The 20,165-nt window shown below is 37.2% G+C and overlaps 1 non-coding gene across 1 annotated transcript; it reads right to left on the reverse strand.

Moving 5' to 3' along the window:
• Window positions 1-1,169: 1,169 nt before the first annotated feature.
• On the reverse strand, window positions 1,170-1,273 carry LOC112096500. Its single transcript, XR_002904403.1, has one exon. It is a non-coding gene; the product is annotated as a small nucleolar RNA R71 (small nucleolar RNA).
• Between the last annotated feature and the right edge of the window lie 18,892 nt (window positions 1,274-20,165).

Raw genomic sequence — 20,165 nt, forward strand, 5'->3', positions numbered from 1 at the left:
CATGTTGATATGGATCCAGATACCCAAGTACGTCATTTTAATAGAATTCTCTTCAATTTATTCTCGCCATTTCAATTCCAACTTTAGAATTTATTCTCGCCATTTTAATTTAAGTTTTAGCATATTCCAAATCATTTCCACCACAAATCCAATCACCCATTTACAAAATTAATTCTACATATAATTAAAATCCACCTCCTCGTGGGATCGACACTCGTCACCATTAGTCTATACTACAATAGATTCGTGCGCTTGCGAGTACATTAAAATTTGCACAACAAGTTTTTGGCGCCGTTGCCGGGGAGGTAAGTAATTTTAATTCATAGAATTAATTTTTTTGAATAATTTCTTTTATTTGTTTTCTTGTATTTTTTTTATTAAATTAAAAAAAAGAAAAAAAAAAGTGAATCTACATTTAAAGGTTAGTATTTCTTTTCTTTTTCTCTTCTTTAAAATTCTGTAATTTAATTTTCCATTTATTTTTCTTTGTAATTTTTTTTTGTTTATCTTATTAATTTAATTTTTAGTTAATTTCTTTCACGTATTTATTTTTGTGTATTTTTATAGAAAGGTTGTAATAGCGCAATAAGGTTAGTATCGTAATTTCTCCCTCTTCTTTATTTTTATTTGTTTTGTTCCCATCTTTATTTTTTGTTTTGTTTGCATCTTTATTTTTATTTTATTTATTTTGCATGCATGGTCGTAGGTCATTATTACCTAATCTTGAACCTATAGACCTTGAATTAGAAAAAACACTTCGCACACACAAACACGTTAAAAATAAAATGGATTTACAAGTACCACAGGAGAGGCCATTTAAGGACTATTTTAGTCCCTTAGCTAATTTGAGCACGTCATGCATAAGATACCCAAATGTAGCTGCTAGGAGTTTTGAATTAAAACCTAGTGTGTTAAATTGTCTCCCTACATTTTATGGCCTAGAAAATGAGGATCCATATAATCATTTGAATGATTTTCATGCCATTTGTCAAACATTCAAATATGAGAATTTTTCAGATGATGATGTTAAACTTAGACTATTCCCATTTTCTTTAAAAGATAGAGCTCGTTCATGGTTAAATACTTTACCTGCTAATAGCATTTCATCATGGGAACAAATGGTAACGAAATTTTTGAATAAATATTTCCCAGTGCATAAAACCAATGCTATTCGCAGGGAAATCTCGGAGTTTACCCAGAAAGATGACGAGTAATTTTTCGAAACATGGGAGCGATTCAATGGGCTACTCTTGAAGTGTCCACATCATGGGTACGAGAAATGGCACCAATGCCAATACTTTTTGGAGGGATTATTGCCAAATGTGCAAGAATGGCTAATGGCAACAAGTGGAGGAGAGCTAATGTCAAAAAGTGCATCCGAGATTTGGGAATTCTTCCAGCGATAAGCGGATAATTCCCAACAACGGAGTCGATCAATCAGGAATAATAGAAGAATTAAGGGAGTAAATGAGGTTCAAATTGGCGAGTCAACTTCGGGAATCAAAGAAGTCAAGGAGATGGTTGAAGGTCTTGCTCGACAAATAGCATCGTTATCGACTGCTAAATCAACAGAACCACATGACCATGACTCATACTCAGATCAAGCCAATGCCATAGGTGTAATGAGAAAGCCATCAAATTACAACCCATACTCCAACACATATAATCCTGGATGGAGAGACCACCCCAATTTTTCATGGTCTCAAGGATTCCAACAGAATAGACCAGCAGCTCCAGCTCCACCAATGCAACAAATTCCTCAAGTTCCTCAAGCCTCTCAGCCACCATTTAGACCATACAATCAGAATCAGAATTTCTCTCAACCCAGACCATGGGAGGATTCATTCCAGAATCTCAAGAATCTTACTCACTCCACGATTGAGCAACAAAACCGCACCATTGATGGACTACGAAATGAGTTGAGAGCAGGTTTCAACTCACAAGCTCAATCCGTTTCAAGCCTCGAGAAGATGGTGGGACAACTTGCTTCTTCAGTTCAGACCTTGGCAATGACTGTTGAGAAAGGCAAGTTTCCAAGTCAACCAGTACCTAATCCTAAAGGAGTGCATGAAGCAAGTACCAGTTCACCACAGCAGCATGGAGAGGTCAAAGCAGTAATGACCTTGCGAAAAGGAAAAGAAGTCGACAACAAAGTGGAGATGCCGGTGACAAAAGAAAATCAAATCGTACCTGTGAATGTTGAGGACTCACCACCGGAGGAAAAAGAAGAAACCAACCCACGGGAATATGTTCCCAAAGCTCCATTTCCTCAGAGGTTAGCTAAAGGAAAAAAGGGAAAATCCACAGGTGAGATTCTTGAAATCTTCAAACAGGTAAGTGTTAACATCCCTTTGCTTGATGCTATTAAACAAGTTCCATCTTATGCCAAGTTTCTTAAAGACCTTTGTACTAAAAAGAGAAATATGCATGTTCAAAAGAAGGCATTTTTAACAGAAAATGTTAGTTCTATACTCCAACATAAAATTCCTCTAAAATGCAAAGACCCAGGCTCCCCCACTATCTCATGTAGTATAGGGAACCACACAATTGAGAATGCTTTGTTGGATTTAGGAGCTAGTGTAAATTTGTTGCCTTATTCAGTATTTGTGAAACTTGGACTTGGAGAATTACACCCAACTCCAGTGGTGTTACAGCTTGCAGATCGGTCCACGAAAATACCTTGTGGTATTGTGGAGGACGTGCTTATCCAGGTAGACAAGTTTTATTTTCCTGTTGATTTTATTGTAATTGACACTCAACCAATACAGGATTCAAGGAAGTACATCCCCATTATTCTAGGCCGACCTTTCTTGGCAATTGCGGATGCTCACATTCAATGCAGGACTGGAAATATGCAGTTGTCCTTCGGCAACATGACTATGGAGCTGAACATCTTCAACATTGCCAAACAACCTCACAGTGCAGATGATGGAATTGTTGATGTGGATTTAATTGAAGCATTAGTTGATGATACTTTTGTTTCAAACCTTAGTGATGATCCTTTACAAACATGTTTAATTCACTTTGGTTTGGATTTTGATATTGACAGATCGGTCGATGAGGTCAACGCCCTGCTTGACTCAGCACCATCCATGGACATTAATAAATGGAGGTCAAAAGTTGAACAACTAGCACCATCAGAGAAGAAACTTATCCCATCATCAGAATCACCACCGAAACTCGAGCTCAAACCATTGCCCAACACATTGGAATATGCATTTTTGAGAGAAGAAAGTACTCTGCCGGTAATCATCTCATCATCCCTAAATGACGAACAAAAAGGTAAGTTGTTGGATGTTTTAAAAGAGCACAAAGGAGCATTAGGATGGACCATAGCAGACATTAAAGGTATAAACCCAGTAGACTGCATGCATTACATTCACCTTGATGAAAATGCTAAATCTACTAGGGAAATGCAACGTCGGTTAAATCCTAATATGAAAGAAGTTGTTAGAACTGAAGTCCTTAAGCTATTAGATGCAGGTATCATTTACCCCATTTCTGATAGTTCATGGGTCAGTCCTGTACAAGTTGTCCCCAAAAAGTCAGGAGTTACAGTAGTTACGAATGCTGATAATGAATTGATACCCACTAGAGTGACTACAGGATGGCGTGTATGCATTGATTATAGAAAGTTGAATTCTGTCACACGTAAAGACCATTTTCCTTTACCATTTATTGATTAAATGCTTAATAGATTAGCAGGACATGAATTTTATTGCTTTCTAGATGGCTACTCAGGATATAATCAGATTCCCATAGCACCAAAAGATCAAGAGAAAACTACTTTCACTTGCCCTTTTGGCACATTTGCATATAGAAGAATGCCATTTGGATTATGTAATGCACCTGCTACATTTCAACGATGCATGCTAAGCATTTTTTCTGATATGGTTGAACGATTTCTTGAAGTCTTTATGGATGATTTTTCTGTCTTTGGTGACTCGTTTGATCAATGTTTACATCATCTAACTCTAGTTCTGCAGAGATGTGTCGAGAAGAACTTGGTCTTAAATTGGGAGAAATGCCATTTTATGGTAAAACAAGGTATTGTTCTCGGTCACATCATTTCGAGCAAAGGTATTGAGGTTGACAAAGCCAAGGTGGATCTCATTTCTAATCTTCCTCCACCCAAAACAGTAAGAGAAGTAAGATCTTTCCTTGGGCATGCTGGGTTCTATAGACGTTTCATTAAAGATTTTAGCAAAGCTTCTAGACCCTTATGCAATTTACTTGCTAAGGATGTACCTTTTGTCTTTGATGATTCATGTCTTGTTGCGTTTGAAAAATTAAAGCATTTGTTGACATCATCACCCATCATTCAGTCCCCGAACTGGAGTTTACCATTTGAACTCATGTGTGATGCATCTGATTATGCAGTAGGAGCAGTATTAGGACAAAGAGTTGATCGAATTCCCCACGTTATTTACTATGCTAGTATGACATTGAATGATGCACAGTTGAACTATTCAACTACTGAAAAAGAAATGCTAGCAGTAGTGTTTGCATTAGAGAAATTTCGATCTTATCTCATTGGTTGTAAAATAATTGTGTTCACAGATCATGCTGCTCTTAAATATCTTCTCACAAAGAAAGATGCAAAAGCTAGACTAATTCGTTGGGTGTTACTTTTGCAGGAATTTGACTTGGAATTCAAAGATAAAAAAGGGACAGAAAATGTTGTGGCGGACCACCTCTCTCGTCTCCATCTTGACACAATTACAGAGCCATTAATATTGAATAAGTCATTTCCAGATGAACAATTAATGAGTGTGGAAGTATTACCTTGGTATGCTGATATAGTTAATTATCTTGTTACAGGTAAACTTCCTGAGCATTGGACCAAGCAAGACAAGGCAAAATTCTTTGCAGAGATAAAGAATTTCTTTTGGGATGACCCGTATTTGTTCAAGTATTGTGCGGATCAAATTGTTAGACGATGTGTCCCAGAAAGTGAAATTCAGAATATCCTTTCATTTTGCCATGAACAAGCTTGTGGAGGCCATTTCAGTGCTAAGAAAACAGCGACTAAAGTTTTACAATGTGGTTTCTATTGGCCATCTATATTTCGAGACGCTTACACTTTCTGTTCTTCATGTGATAGGTGTCAACGAATGGGAAGCATTACACGAAGGAACATGATGCCACTAAATCCAATTTTAGTGGTTGAGATTTTTGACGTATGGGGTATCGACTTCATGGGACCCTTTCCCCCGTCTTTTGGCCATCAATACATATTGGTTGCTGTTGACTACGTATCGAAATGGGTAGAAGCAATTCCATGTAGGACCAATGATCACAAGGTGGTAATAGCATTTTTAAAAAGCAACATTGTTTCACGCTTTGGATTCCCTCGAGCAATAATCAGTGATGGTGGTGCCCACTTTTGTAACAAAGCATTCAAAGCTCTTTTGACAAAGTATTCAATCACACACAAAGTGGCGACTCCGTATCATCCGCAAACCAGTGGCCAAGTTGAGATCTCCAATCGAGAAATAAAGCACATATTAGAAAAGACGGTGAGGTCGGACAGAAAAGATTGGTCATTAAGACTTGATGATGCCTTATGGGCATATAAAACGGCTTTCAAGACCCCGATTGGGATGTCACCCTACAGGCTAGTGTATGGAAAAGCTTGCCACCTACCTGTGGAACTTGAGCATCGTGCGTATTGGGCCATCAAGAAATTCAACTTTGACATGCAGCAAGCTAGCTCAGAAAGAAGATTACAACTGGCAGAACTTGAAGAAATTCGCAATGATGCATACGAAAATGCCAAGATTTACAAGCAACGAATGAAAGTCTTCCATGACAAGCACGTTATGAGAAAATCGTTCACTCCAGGTCAGAAAGTGCTTTTATTCAATTCTCGCCTGCACCTATTCCCAGGTAAGTTACGCTCTCGTTGGTCTGGTCCATTTATTGTACATATTGTTTTTCCACATGGGGCAATTGAAATTAAGGACCCAAAGAATGGTGTCACGTTTAAAGTTAATAGTCAAAGATTAAAGCCATATCTAGAGTACCAACCACATGAAGAAGACACCGAAATAAATTTGAGTGACCCACCAAATTTGAATTGATTTTTCTTTTCGTTGATTTGACTTTGTTTTCTTTCTTTATATTATTCTTCTGCTAATTGAAATTATTTTTGCATAAGTGTGTTTGTTTAACTATTAAGTTTTCTTTTATCATTTTTACTCATGAGTACCTTACTTAGACCGTTCCTCCTGAACATTCTTAAACCACTTCAACGTGTCAAAACTCATCTCAAACGGCAGATTCAATTTTGTAAAACACATCGCATTTGGGCTCTACAGCCACCAGAGTTAGTAGCCTATGTTGAGGGTTTAGAAAGCCAACTCAGAGACATTGAGAGAAGTGTTTACGACATCCAGTTGGAGCTTGAGGTAAATTCAATAAGAGGACGATTTTAATTTTCTTTGTGTGTTTTAATTTATTTTTTCTGTTTGAGTGCTTTAGTTTGTTACCCCGGTGAAGTGGCGGATAACGGTACTCCGTGATAATCAAGTCGGTTACTTCAGTTTCCCATAATAACTGATATTCTGAGGCGAAGGTATGGACAGAAACGAGATTCTAGCGAAGCTTCACAAGCGATTCCCTTCACTTCCTCAGAATGCCCTCCTTACGATCTATAAAGCTCGGTCCGAACGCATGCGATTACTCATGAGGAATAACATACCTGCTGATATCCGTTGGTTAATTGAGGCAAAAGTACGATCGGCGGGTGAGTTACCTCCAAAATTTATTGCATACATGCCTGGTTGTGGTAAAGGAAATTATGTAAGAAAACGACGAGCTCGAAGAATTTATGTCGCTTGTCATAAGTGTGCCAGAATGAGTTGCAATAAAAACTCATGTTCTTTAGGAATGGTGTCTGATAACAGGGAAGATAAGATTCAATTCATTAGGGATGGCTTGAATAAGGAGTCATTGGATGATATCCTTTTGTCTCTTGAAACGCATCCCAGTGGATATGTGCAAGGAGCGATTCTCCAGTTATAGCCATTATTCCAGAAAGAGCATGCACGATATAGTCTTGGGAATCTGATTATAAACGACCCTGTTTGCCAGTTTATAAGAAAACTGGATAGGAAGCCTATCCTCGACCCATAGAGGGCGTTCAAGCCGTTTCTGGACGTAAAACCAGAGGAAGATGTGAGCCACAGTCGCAACTACCTGTAAATATCCTTTTACTTTACTGTTATTTTTGTTTTATTGTGTGCATTATTGTCTTTAATAATTTTATTACTGTTTGCTTTTTTTTTCTTATTACTGTTTACTTTTTCCTTTTTACTGTTTCCTTTTTGACTCGCGAGCCACGTGCTTTACGCGTTATTTGACACTGACATATTACCTCATACACAACCATGACCCACTATCACCAAGACTCTTAAATGTGATATCTTTTGTCAAGCACTCACAAATTGTTTTTTAGAAGTATCGCAATGGCAGCTACTCCCAATAGACAATTCAAGAACATTTGTGTGCTTTCCGGTTTTACCTATGGCAAACATAAAGAGTTCGTTGAGGCAGCCATAGATCTTGGTTGAAGCATAGCAGGGAGAAAATTACACTTGGTGTATGGAGGAGGTAACCGAGGGTTATCCAAAATGGTCTCAGAAGCAGCTTTTATCAGAGGAAGTCAAGTGTTAGGCATCATCCCAAGAGCCCTAAAACCTTTGGGCAGTTCGTCTGACTCATCAACTGGAGAAGAGTTAGTCGTCTCAGGTATGCAAGAAAGAATAACTGAAATGCTTAATCATGCTGATGCTTTTATTTTCCTTCCAGGAGATCTTGCAACACTAGAGGCACTTATCACGCTAGCATCTTGGGCCCATCTGCACATCCACCAGAAACCCATCGGTTTGTTAAATGTCAATAACTTTTATGATGGCTTTATCGCATTTCTTAACCATGCAATAAAAAATTATTTCATTCCCTCTAATGCGAAAAAACTCTTTATTTGTGCTCACACTGCTAATGAGCTACTTGATATGTTACAAGCTTATCGACCGGAGCCAGACCCCTGGACCTTTGTGTTGGAGCGTCCAAATAATGATGGTAACAGTAGCCGCAGTAAGAAGTACAAATTATATTTAACTCTCCGCCTGTAAATATTTTCTTCTGTGTTGCACCACCTAGGTGATGTCTTCTAAACTCTACTTCTTTCATTTCAAACATTGAGGACAATGTTTCGTTCTGGTTGGGGGGAGGGAATAGTCGACAATTGTTGAATTTTGGTTAAGTTTTTACTAATTTTTTGTTGTAGAAACTAACTGTTGCTAACTTTTTGTGTTGAAGATGGCTGAATATGGAGTGTAGTGACTCTAGAAACGCATCTTCATCGTTTAAAATAAAAAATAAAAAAAAAACTTAAAAAAAAAATTCAGACATTTTCTTTTTCTTTATTATGTGTTTATGTTTATTTTTCTTTCTCCTCTATAAATATACATTTTCTAACTTTTGAGTCGAAGATGGCTGAATATGGAGTGTAGTTCCTCTAGAAACGCATCTTCTTTAAAAAAAAAAAATCATTTTCGTTTTCTATCATTTTACGTGTAACTTTTCTAATTAGTTTGTATGCATCATTTTCACATTTCTGCATGCATATTTTCTTTTCATGCTTAGAATAGATTGGGGGGTAGAATGTTGTTTGAAAAAAAAAATTGTTTGATTTATTTTAACATTGGATGACATGATTAATTTCAAATTTTAGTATTTGTATTATCTTTGGTCTTAAGTGATGTTACATTATGTTTGCTACTCTACATGTTGATGTTGGAGACAAATATGAGTTGCTTGAAGGAATGAACATGTCATAATAAATACCAAGTGAGTTTTTGAGCCTATCATTTTTCTTGGAGAGTAACCCTTTTGCCCATTCTCTGTACAGCTTAGCAGTTTATTATTTTATACACGATCTCTAGATTTCTTTTGAGTTAACCCTTAAAAAAATGGTAAAATAAAAAAAAAAGAAAAAGAAAAAAAATGTGTGTTGCTACATTGGGAGGCCCATCTAACTAGTTGATATGGATGATTATTTAGAGCCCTAAAAGACGATGGAAAGGCCATCTTTGATCCGTTTGAGCCTTTCTAGCCATCCCTTTTGTGATATATCCATAGTTAACCCTTTTGAGCCTTTAAAAAAAAAAATGAAAACCTTTTCTTTGTCAACTTATCATCTTGACCCACTCCGATTTGGAGTATTATCCGATGTCTTATAAGGTCCATCACCTATTTATGTTTGAGGAAAATGTAAATAATTATTTTGTTCAGTGAAGTTGTGCCAAATAAAAGCAAAAAAAAAAAGAGAAAAAAAAAACAAAACAAAAGTTGTTGTTTCAAAAGAATAAAAATAACAATAATAGGTGAAATCCACCTTGCAACTTCTAAAAAAAAAAAAAAAAAATTCTCTGCATTTTTCTCAAACATACACTTTGTTTTCCTTATTTCCCTTCTTTGTTAACCATGTCCCTAGCCTACGTTACGTCCTAATAAAAGTCCTTCTTGATTTTAGGGAACTATAGTTCGAAGTAGAAGCTAATTATATGGGCTAAAAAGATGTAGTGATGCATAATTAAAAAAAAAAAGATAAATAAAGTGGGTTGACTAACATTTTATTTGACTTGAGATCGTATTATTTCTAAGCTGAGAGCATATTTATTTCATCTTGGTGAGAGCATGTGATATCACTTCTTTATTATTTTCTCTCTCAATTACCATTCATTGGAGTGACTATTTTTATTGGGTTTAATTTATTTGTGAGAATGTCACTACTTCCAGTGAGATTTTGGGGTTGACATGTCATTCTTGAAAGTAGTTATAACAAAGTCTACTGGGCTAATTCATGTGGATGGTTGATGTGGGTGTGATGTTGCTTTAGACTGGAGATAATGCTTATACTTTTATTTGATTGCTATCATTAATCTGATTGAATAAACACGAGTGTTTCTAAAAAAAAAAAAAAATCATTTTGAATTTGAATTTTGTTTTCGCTTTATTTGCTAGGGACTAGCAATAAGCTGGTTGGGGGGTGTGTTGAGTGTTAGAAAATGCATATTTATAAAGGAGAAAACCGTCATTTTACATTTCAAGTCTTACTAACAACCCTTACTTTTATGTATTTAACCTTCTTGTGATTTAATTACATGTGTTTTATTTTAATTAAGTATTTTATATATTTTAGGGGCATTATAGTCATTTCATAATAAAGGAGAAATCAGACGGCAAAACGGACATCACTTTTGAACTCAGGACGGTCAAAAACCTTAGGAGGAGCATAAAAGGAAAAATGGCACTATTCACATGTACGGTACTGTCTACGTTACTGTTCACGACACTGTTCACATAGACGGATGATGACGTGGCATTGACCGATGATGTGGCATTGACTAATGAGGTGTCACGATCCTGTTGGACTAAAATTCTTATGTACTGTTGATGGTGACGTGGCAGCATATCAGTGGACGAAAAATCTCGTGTACGGTGCATGCATCACACAGGATTATTTTCAACCAAACCGCGTTACTGTTCATCCGGGTCAAACCGCGTTACTGTTTAAAGTCGGGTCAAACAGTGTTACTGTTCATCCGCGTGGTCAAACCGTGGGCTGTTGACTGATGACGTGGTGCAATCCTGAGCGTCCAAACTGTTTTTAATCCGATGGCCATGATTTACTCCATGTATCTATAAAAAGAGGGCCTCTCCCCACTAATTTGATATCTCTGAATCCATTTTTGGACTCTGTTTTCTGTAATTCCCTCTCCATCTTGTATTTTCTTCGTATTTTAATAAATTCCCATTTTGCCCCTAGTTCAATTATGAGTGGCTAATTTTCTTTCAAGCTTGGGTTGAAGGTGAAGTCTCAACATGTGTTATGGGCTTAATTTGGTAAATTTATTTTCTCTTCCCCTCTAGTTTTTGTGGATGTTTTGACTTTTCGTCGACAAATAATAATATTCTTGTCTAGTACCGCCTTGGTTTCACCGGCCCTCTAGTACAAGGTTATTATTATTTGGCACGATAAGCCCTTAGCACCATATTGATTAGAGCGTGGTTCATGAGGTGTGGATTCCCCCTTTATGATTTAATTGACATTAATACGGATTATTTAGCCCATGATGCATGTTGATATGGATCCAGATACCCAAGTACGTCATTTTAATAGAATTCTCTTCAATTTATTCTCGCCATTTCAATTCCAACTTTAGAATTTATTCTCGCCATTTTAATTTAAGTTTTAGCATATTCCAAATCATTTCCACCACAAATCCAATCACCCATTTACAAAATTAATTCTACATATAATTAAAATCCACCTCCTCGTGGGATCGACACTCGTCACCATTAGTCTATACTACAATAGATTCGTGCGCTTGCGAGTACATTAAAATTTGCACAACATCTGTATCTTCACCATTCTGACCACACCCATGGAGACTACATTTTTGATGAAATGCAGCTTTATGTCTATGTGCTTTGTCTTCTCATGGTGAGCTGGGTTTTTACTCAAGTAAATGGCACTTGAGCTATCACAGAACACATCAACTGTTTTCTGACTCATTCCTAGCTCAGAAACCAAGCCTTTTAACCATAAAGCTTCCTTTACTGTTTCAGCAGCTGCTGTATACTCAGCTTCTGTTGTTGATAATGCAACAACATGATGAAGACTTACCTTCCAGTTAATCAAACAACCATGCAGCATGTACAAATACCCTGTGAAAGATCTTCTTCTGTCTAAGTCCCCTGCAAAGTCAGAATCAACAAAACCCCTGATCCCTTCAGACTTGATTCCTGACTTTCCATAGACCAGCCCATGGTCCAAGGTTCCACTTAGGTATCTCAGCACCCACTTTACAGCTCTCCAATGTTCTTTTCCAGGAGACACCATATATCTGCTAACTACACTTAGAGCATAGGAGATATTAGGCCTAGTTAGGACCATAGCATACATCATGCAGCCAACTGCATTAGCATAGGGAATTTTAGCCATCTCTAACTTTTCTTCTTCTGTCTTTGGACACTGCAAGCTGGAGAGCTTAAAATGTGTTGCTATTGGAGTCATCACAGGTTTACATGAGGTCATCCCAAAGGTTTCCAGTACCCTCCTCAGATATTTCTCTTGAGAAAGAAATATGATGCCTTTGCTTCTATCCCTCTTGATTTCCATGCCTAGTATCTTCTTTGCTGACCCCAAATCTTTCATCTCAAATTCAGAGCTCAGCAAATTCTTCAAAGCTTCAATTTCTTCTCTTGACTTACAAGCTACCAACATACCATCTACATATAGTAACAGGTATATGTAGAGATTTGTGCTTATTAGCTTGTAATATACACAGCAATCAAAACTGCATCTCAGGTATCTATGTGACAACATGAATTCATCAAACTTGAGATACCACTGCCTTGGAGATTGCTTGAGCCCATACAATGATCTTTTCAGCAAGCAAACATGGTTTGGTTTCTCAGAATCCACATAACCCTCAGGTTGAGTCATAAGAATTTCTTCCTGTAGTCTTCCATGTAAAAATGCAGTCTTGACATCAAGTTGATCAAGCTCTAAGTCATGAATTGCAGTCATTGCTAACAACACCCTTATAGAGGCATGTTTGACCACATGGGAGAATACCTCTTTAAAGTCAACTCCTTCCCTTTGAGTATAACCCTTTGCTACCAGCCTAGCTTTGTACTTTTTAGGTTCACTAGCTGTGAGGCCTTCCTTGACTCTGAAAACCCACTTGCAACCCACTGTCCTTCTGTTTCCAGGTTTTTCAATCAATATCTAGGTGTGATTCTTCTTAAGAGAAGCTATCTCATCATTCATAGCCTCATGCCATTCTGATTTGTTTGAGCTTTGAATAGCCTCTGCATAACTCTTGGGCTCATCTACATCAATATCATGTGAAGCAACTAGTGCATATGCTATCAGATCAGCATACCCATTTCTCTGTGGTGGTTTGATTTGTCTCTTTTCTCTATCTTTTGTCAACTGATAACCTTGTACTTGAGTTTGCCTTTGAGATTGTGGTTGAGGGTCACTGCATTTATTTTCATCTCCACTGTCTTGATCTGAGTTGCTCCCTTCTCAGATTTCTTTGAATCAGGATGCTCCACCTCAAATTGGATGTCTTCTTGCACTTGAGGTTTCTTAGTTTTCAGCCCAGCATCCTTTCTGATTTCCAAAATAGCCTTCTCATTGAATGCCACATCTCTGCTTATTATGCACCTTGGAGGTTCTAGATCAGTGCACCATAGTTTGTATCCTTTAACTCCATCAGGATAGCCTAGGAACTGACCTTTGAGAGCCCTGGGTGCTAACTTTCCTTGACTGATATGTGCATAAGCAGGGCATCCAAACACTTTAAGATTGACATAGCTTGCTGGTTGCCCATGCCACATTTCAAATGGAGTCTTAAAGTCTAGAGCAGCAGAGGGACTCAAATTCACCAGATAACTTGCTGTTAACAAGGTTTCTGCCCAAAGACTTTTTGGAAATTTTGCTTGCACCAGCATGCACCTCACCTTATCCATCAAGGTCCTGTTCATTCTTTCTGCCAATCTATTTTGCTGAGGTGTTAACCTCACAGTTTTATGCCTTGCTATCCCTTCATTTGCACAGTAACTGTTAAATTGCTGATTGCAGAACTCAAGTCCATTGTCTGTTCTTAACTTCCTAACCTTCTTTCCAGTATGATTTTCAACTAAGGTTTTCCATTCTTTGAATTTATTAAAGACCTGATCTTTGTGCTTCAGTACATAGACCCAAACCCTTCTTGAATAATCATATATTATTGACAAAAAATAGCTATTTCCACCTAATGAGCTTGTCTGTGCAGGTCCCCAGAGATCAGAGTGTATGCAGTCTAGGATGCCAATAGATTTCCTAGTTGAGTTTTTGAAACTGTGCCTTGTGGACTTTCCATATACACAATCTTCACAAAATCCTAACTCCTCTATCTTATCCTTCCCCAGAACTCCTTGTTTCTTAAGCTCTTTTAACCCCTTAACACTCATATGCCCCAATCTTAGGTGCCACAACCTGGTGCTTTCCCCACTAGTGCCAACAATCACATCTGTTATCCCTGTAACTGCCTCACCGTCTAGGACATATACTCCATTCTTTTTAAACCTGTTAGAGTGCAATTTATGCACTAGTTTTGCATTGTTTACTTCCCTTAATATCGATGTTTTGCACTTAATAATAGTGATTTACTTGTGTTTTACTTTTGTAGGTGCAATTCTATTGATTGGTGATAAAATTGAGCTATAAGATGATGTTTAAGGATGATTGTTCTCTTGGAGAAATTTAGAGAGTCAGAAGAACTTTGTTGATAAGGCGTGGGCGCGTGCTGTCAACTGCGAACCTGCAGTTTTTAGTTTAACGTGTTTTGTATTTTTGGTTATTTTTGTAATTACGAATTTAATATTTCAGATATTAGTATTTTATTTTAAATAGAATTCTAGAGGAGAAGAGAGAGAGAGTATTTAAGGGAGGAATCAATTGTGAAAAAGAGGGATTTTGGATTGGAGAAAAAGAAAGAAACCCTGGATCTAATTTTTCTCTTCTCTCTATGAAGAACTAAACTTATTTTTCTGGTTGAAGGATAATGAAGCTTTGATTCATCACTACTGTGAGATCTTTCTTATGCTTTAATTGTTTTATTACTTTTTGGGTATTTGTTTATTCTCTGAATTAGTTTCATGATTATGTTTGTTAATTAGGTAATTGGCCACTATTTAATTATTAACTTAATCTATTGTCAATTAAAGGATTCATCGTATGAAGAATTTAATGTTTGTGACAAATAACATAGCAGAGAGTTGTGTTGTGAGAATAAACAATCTAATTTAAATGAATCATCATATGTGTTGATTAGGATTTGGGTCTCTCTGGTTTTTCAGGCTGTCAATTGATTAAATCCTATGATCGTATCTAGGGTTGTCTATTGATTAGGGAAATATCCAACGGTCGTACCTTGGTTATCGACTAGTTAAGGAGAGATTGGCTATTAGAGGGTCTCAATAGCTATAACCGGTCTATTCATAAGTAATAATAATCTATATTTGAATCAATGATCAGTAGTCGAATCAAGCTTAGTTAATTCCTTCAACCAGAGCTTTCTCCAATTTGAATTACAACTTTAATTTGCATTCTTGTTATTTCAATTTGATTTTTATTATTGTCAACAATTCCCCCATTTTACGTTTTACGTTTCAAAAGGATTTAAATAATTACCGATCTTTGTGGACACGACCCTGCTCAATCACTATACACAATTTATTTAAAGTAAGAATTTATTTTTGTTGGCTTCGACAACCATCAAAACCCTTTCATTACTATCTTAGAGTCCTTCATGATTAGCAATCTACCAGATTCAAGCTTAATACTAAACCCATTCTGATCAATCAAACCTAGTGAGATTAAGTTCCTTTTTAAATCAGGAACATATCTGACCTCTCTAAGTTCCCAAATTGTCCCATCATGAAGCCTAAGACTTACATTTCCCATGCCAATGACTTTACATACAGCATTGTTACCCATCATTACTTTTCCCTCATCTAAATCATGGTAATCAGAGAAGTAAGTTTTAAATGGGCACATATGAAAGGTGCAACTAGAATCTAGTATCCATTTACCTCTCTGGAGATCCTCTGTAGCCACACATACACCAGCAGATTCATAGCCTTCTTCTTCTACTGTAGCTGCATCACCATTTCTTTCATTGCTTTTGTTCTTCAATTCTTGACAATCTCTCTTAAAGTGGCCTTCTTTATGACAATGGAAGCACTTTTTGTTTTGTGATTTAGTCTTCTCTTGTTTTTGTTTCTTCTTCTTTCCATCATTCTTGTTAAATTTACCTTTTACTGATAACCCTTCATCATGCATCATATTTCCAGATTTTTCTTGTAGCCCTCTAGTATTCAAAGCAGTCTTAACCTCATCTAATGATAAGGTTGATCTTCCAAACATAAGGGCATCAACAAGATTTGAATAAGACTGAGGTAGAGAGCTCACCAGAAGCAATGCCTTTCCTTCATCATCCAGCCCTTCATCAATGGTTTCAAGTGTGTCACAAACTTGATTAAATTCATCGATATGATCATCCAGAGAGGACCCTTCTGCCATCTTCAGTGTGAACATCCTTCTTTTGATATACAACCTATTAGCCAAAGATTTAGTCATGTAAATCTTTTCTAATTTGGCCCATAGGTCTGCAACAGTTTTCTCCTTGGCAACCTCCCTTATCACTGAGTCACCAAGACTCAATATGATGGTGCTTCTGGCCTTCTTGTCTATCTCGGCAGCCATTTCAGGTGTCTTGGAGAATGATTCTTCTTTCCCTTCCTTCTTGGTGACAGGTTCGAGTGCATCCCCTAGCCCCTGTGTTATCAGCAAAGCCTCCATCTTCACCTTCCACATGTTGAAATCATTCTTGCCAGTAAACTTTTCAAGATCGATCTTAGTTGAAACCATACTTGTCATTTGGTTGTAGATCTAGCTCTGATACCAATTGTAGAATCTCAGGTACTATTGACTGATAGAGCAACCCAAGACTCTGCCCCAAGACCCCAAGCCAACAGAACAAGATGCAGCAAGATGTTTAATTGAAAAGCTTAGACTAAGATGAACCTATGGAACTTAGATGATCAATCAAAATAGTCTAAAGAATCAAACGAAAGTAACGTAAAGAAAGAACAAAGAATCTTTAACGTGGTTCAGCTAGATTTCTCTAGCTTACATCCACGGGAGGGAAAGAGCACAACTTTATTGATTTCCTTCAGACGAATTACAGAGTAAATGCTTAGCTTTCTAAGAAAGATCACAACTAGCTTATATAACCAGTTGCCTTCTCTCTCTTTAGCTCTCTCTGCTCTCCAATCCGTTGCTTCCACATCAGCTGTTCCATAACAGCTTTAGTTAACGAACCTAGAAAAAACCCCAGCACCTCACGTGAGTTCTTCATGCTTCTAACAACATATAACGAACTTTGCAAATCCGAACTCAAGCACGTGATATACGCGTGAATCACTTAAGTCTAAACGACAAACCCATACGTCGTTCAGAAGTGTATTTCTTTTACTCTTCAAAACGCAGGATCCTGTGCCGTTTGAGCTTAAGTGTTTCCAGCTTCTAAACGCAAAGTCTTCTACCGTTTTGGTTTTTTGGATTTTCTTTCACAAACAACACGTAGTTACCACAAAAAATAAAAATTCCAAAATCAATACTGTAATTAAGCAATTGTTTCTTTCGAATATCTATTTCAATTTTTCAATCAACAACAAGCATATCTATATGATATGCTCGAACATATACTTCACAAGTAGTACATTTATTAAATTAAAAATAAATTCAACCTCGAAAATGCTTCGAGATGATTAATTTTTCATAAGGATATTGAATAGTAAATGATTTTCTTAGAATAAAGTAGTCATGAAACCTTGACCAATGTACCTTAAAACTCCGATTGTTTGTTGACCATAATTCATGAATACGGTTACTATAGGGCACATATTGTGAATATCTATGAATGCTTTGAGTTTATTTCTTTCTCTTGTTTGAGACAAGTAGAGAATATTATATTCTTTTTTTCTTGTTAGGATCGGACATATGTTAGTTATTTTGATATTGTTATAGGATGGATAAAGTCAAAATCTAGTGGAGTGTGGACTTGAGTGCAATGAATCCAAAACTCAGAGTCCCAAACTGGTTCGTTTTGATTAAATGATTCAGTCATTTGTCACATGCTGCACGTGGTTTTTTAAGTTCAAAAGCTAAACGACTCAGCAACTGTGGTTTTGGAGAAACAGAAGTGAAGCACGTGAGCCAGCTCGTGAAGAAGGGAATCAAGCCTGTTAAAAGCCGTTACACACATGTCCAGATTCTGTGCAATCCAGGTTTCAGCATCAGGGGTATAAAACTGGTCGCTGAGGGAGAAATACGTGTGGTTTTAGAGAGAGCTTGAGAGAGAGATCAGAAAGTGAGAGAGTGTAATCTTGTTGCTTGTAATCTCTTGTTGAGAAGCTCTGTATTTGTCTTCTTGATTCATCAATAAAGCTTTTCCTGTGGCTTTTCCTGTGGATGTAAATTGTGCATGTAATGCATAATTGAACCACGTAATATTCTATTCTTGTGTGTTGTGAATTGTTTATTGTTTAGGTTAAGCACTGATATTAATCATTAGATCTAGAGCCTATTGGGATTGAGTTGGGAACTTGGTATCTAATCTTGGTTTCTTCTGCAACTTGTTTGATCAAGAACTTGAGTCTCCTGGGTAGTGGCTTAGCATCTTGAATCTTAAAGGATGCTAAATCACTACACGTGGTATCAGAGCTGGAGTCTTGAGTCAAAGATCCAAGTATGACTTCTACCAAGGTTGATCTCGAGAAGTGCAATGGGAAAAACGATTTCAATATGTGGAAGGTGAAGATGGAAGCAGTGTTAATAACTCATGGTCTTGGAGATGCCCTGCTACCAGTTACCAAGAAGGAGGGGAAAGATGTCTTTACATCAAAAACTCCAGAACAGATGGCAGAGATTGATAGGAAGGCCAAAGGAACTATTATCTTGAGCCTTGCAGATTCTGTGATAAGAGAAGTAGCTAAAAAACCTATTGTTGCTGACCTATGGGCAAAACTAGAGAGCATTTACATGAAAAAGTCCTTGGCCAACAGATTGTATATCAAGAAAAGGATGTTCACATTGAAAATGCATGAAGGCTCATCTCTAAATGAACATCTTGATGAGTTTAATAAAGTGTGTAACACTCTTGAAACCATAGATGCAGCATTGGAAGATGAAGATAAAGCCTTGCTTATGATAAGCTCTTTGCCTAAGTCATACGAGCACTTCATTGATGCTTTGATGTATGGAAGGCAGACATTGTCACTGGATGAAGTGAAGTCAGCTCTTAGCACTAAAGAATTACAAGGGAAGCAAGAAAGCCTTGGTAATAGCTCTGGTGAGGGGTTAACTGTAAAAGCAAAACCAGAATGGAAGAAAAAAAAGCAAGGAAAGAATAAAGAAAAGCAAAAAAATCTGAGATGCTTCTTATGTCACAAAGAGGGGCATTTCAAGAAGGATTGTCCAGAAAAGAAGTTTCAGAAAAAAGGAAAGGATGGTGATGCAGTTGTTGTAGAGGAAGAATGATATGAATCTCCTGGTGTGTGTGTAGCAACAGAGAGCACAGACAGAGGTAAATGGGTACTTGATTTTGGCTGTACTTTCCATATGTGCCCTTATAAAAATTACTTAACTGAGTATCATGACTTGGATGGGGGTAGAGTTATGATGGGTAATAATGCCATGTGTAAGATCATAGGTATTGGAAATATAAGGCTTAAACTTCATGATGGAACCATAAGGGAGCTAAAACAAGTGAGGTTTGTACCTGAACTTAAAAGAAATCTGCTTTCCTTAGGAATGCTTGACCAAATGGGATATAGTATTAAGATTGAATCCGGTGAAATGATGATAATTAAAGGCATTGAAATCATCATGAAGGGTTTAAGGAAAAATGGAGTATTTGTCTTAGATAGGGAAGTAGTTACTGGTGAAGTTGGGGTGTCAGTAGATGCCAATACTGATAAAACCAGGCTATGGCATCTGTGGTTGTGGCACATTGGGGTGAAAGGGCTCAAAGAATTAGATAAGCAAGGTTTATTAGAAGGTGATAAGATTGGTGATCTGGAATTCTGTGAGAGCTGTGTTTTGGGGAATGCAACTTGAGCTGGTTTTAATAGGTCAGTATACAAGTCAAAGGACAAGTTGGAATACATACATTCTGACTTATGAGGACCAGATCAACAAGTATCTCTAGGTGGTAACAGTTACTTCTTATCTATTATAGATGACTACTCTACGAAGGTGTGGGTTTATACTCTTAAGAGCAAAGACCAAGTTTTTGAGAAGTTCCTTGAATGGAAAAACTTGGTTGAAAATCAATGTGGTAAGAATGTTAAAAAGCTCAGAACAGACAATGGTTTAGAATTCTGTAATCAAAGGTTTGATAACTTCTGTGCAAAGGAAGGAATAACTAGGCATAAAACAGTGAGGTTAACACCTCAGCAGAATGGGTTAGCTGAAAGGATGAACAGGACACTCATGGAGAGGGTGAGGAGTATGCTGGTTCAATCTAAGCTTC

Source organism: Citrus clementina, unplaced genomic scaffold (genome assembly GCF_000493195.1).
Source record: "Citrus clementina cultivar Clemenules unplaced genomic scaffold, Citrus_clementina_v1.0 scaffold_8, whole genome shotgun sequence".
Classification (NCBI taxonomy): domain Eukaryota; kingdom Viridiplantae; phylum Streptophyta; class Magnoliopsida; order Sapindales; family Rutaceae; genus Citrus; species Citrus x clementina.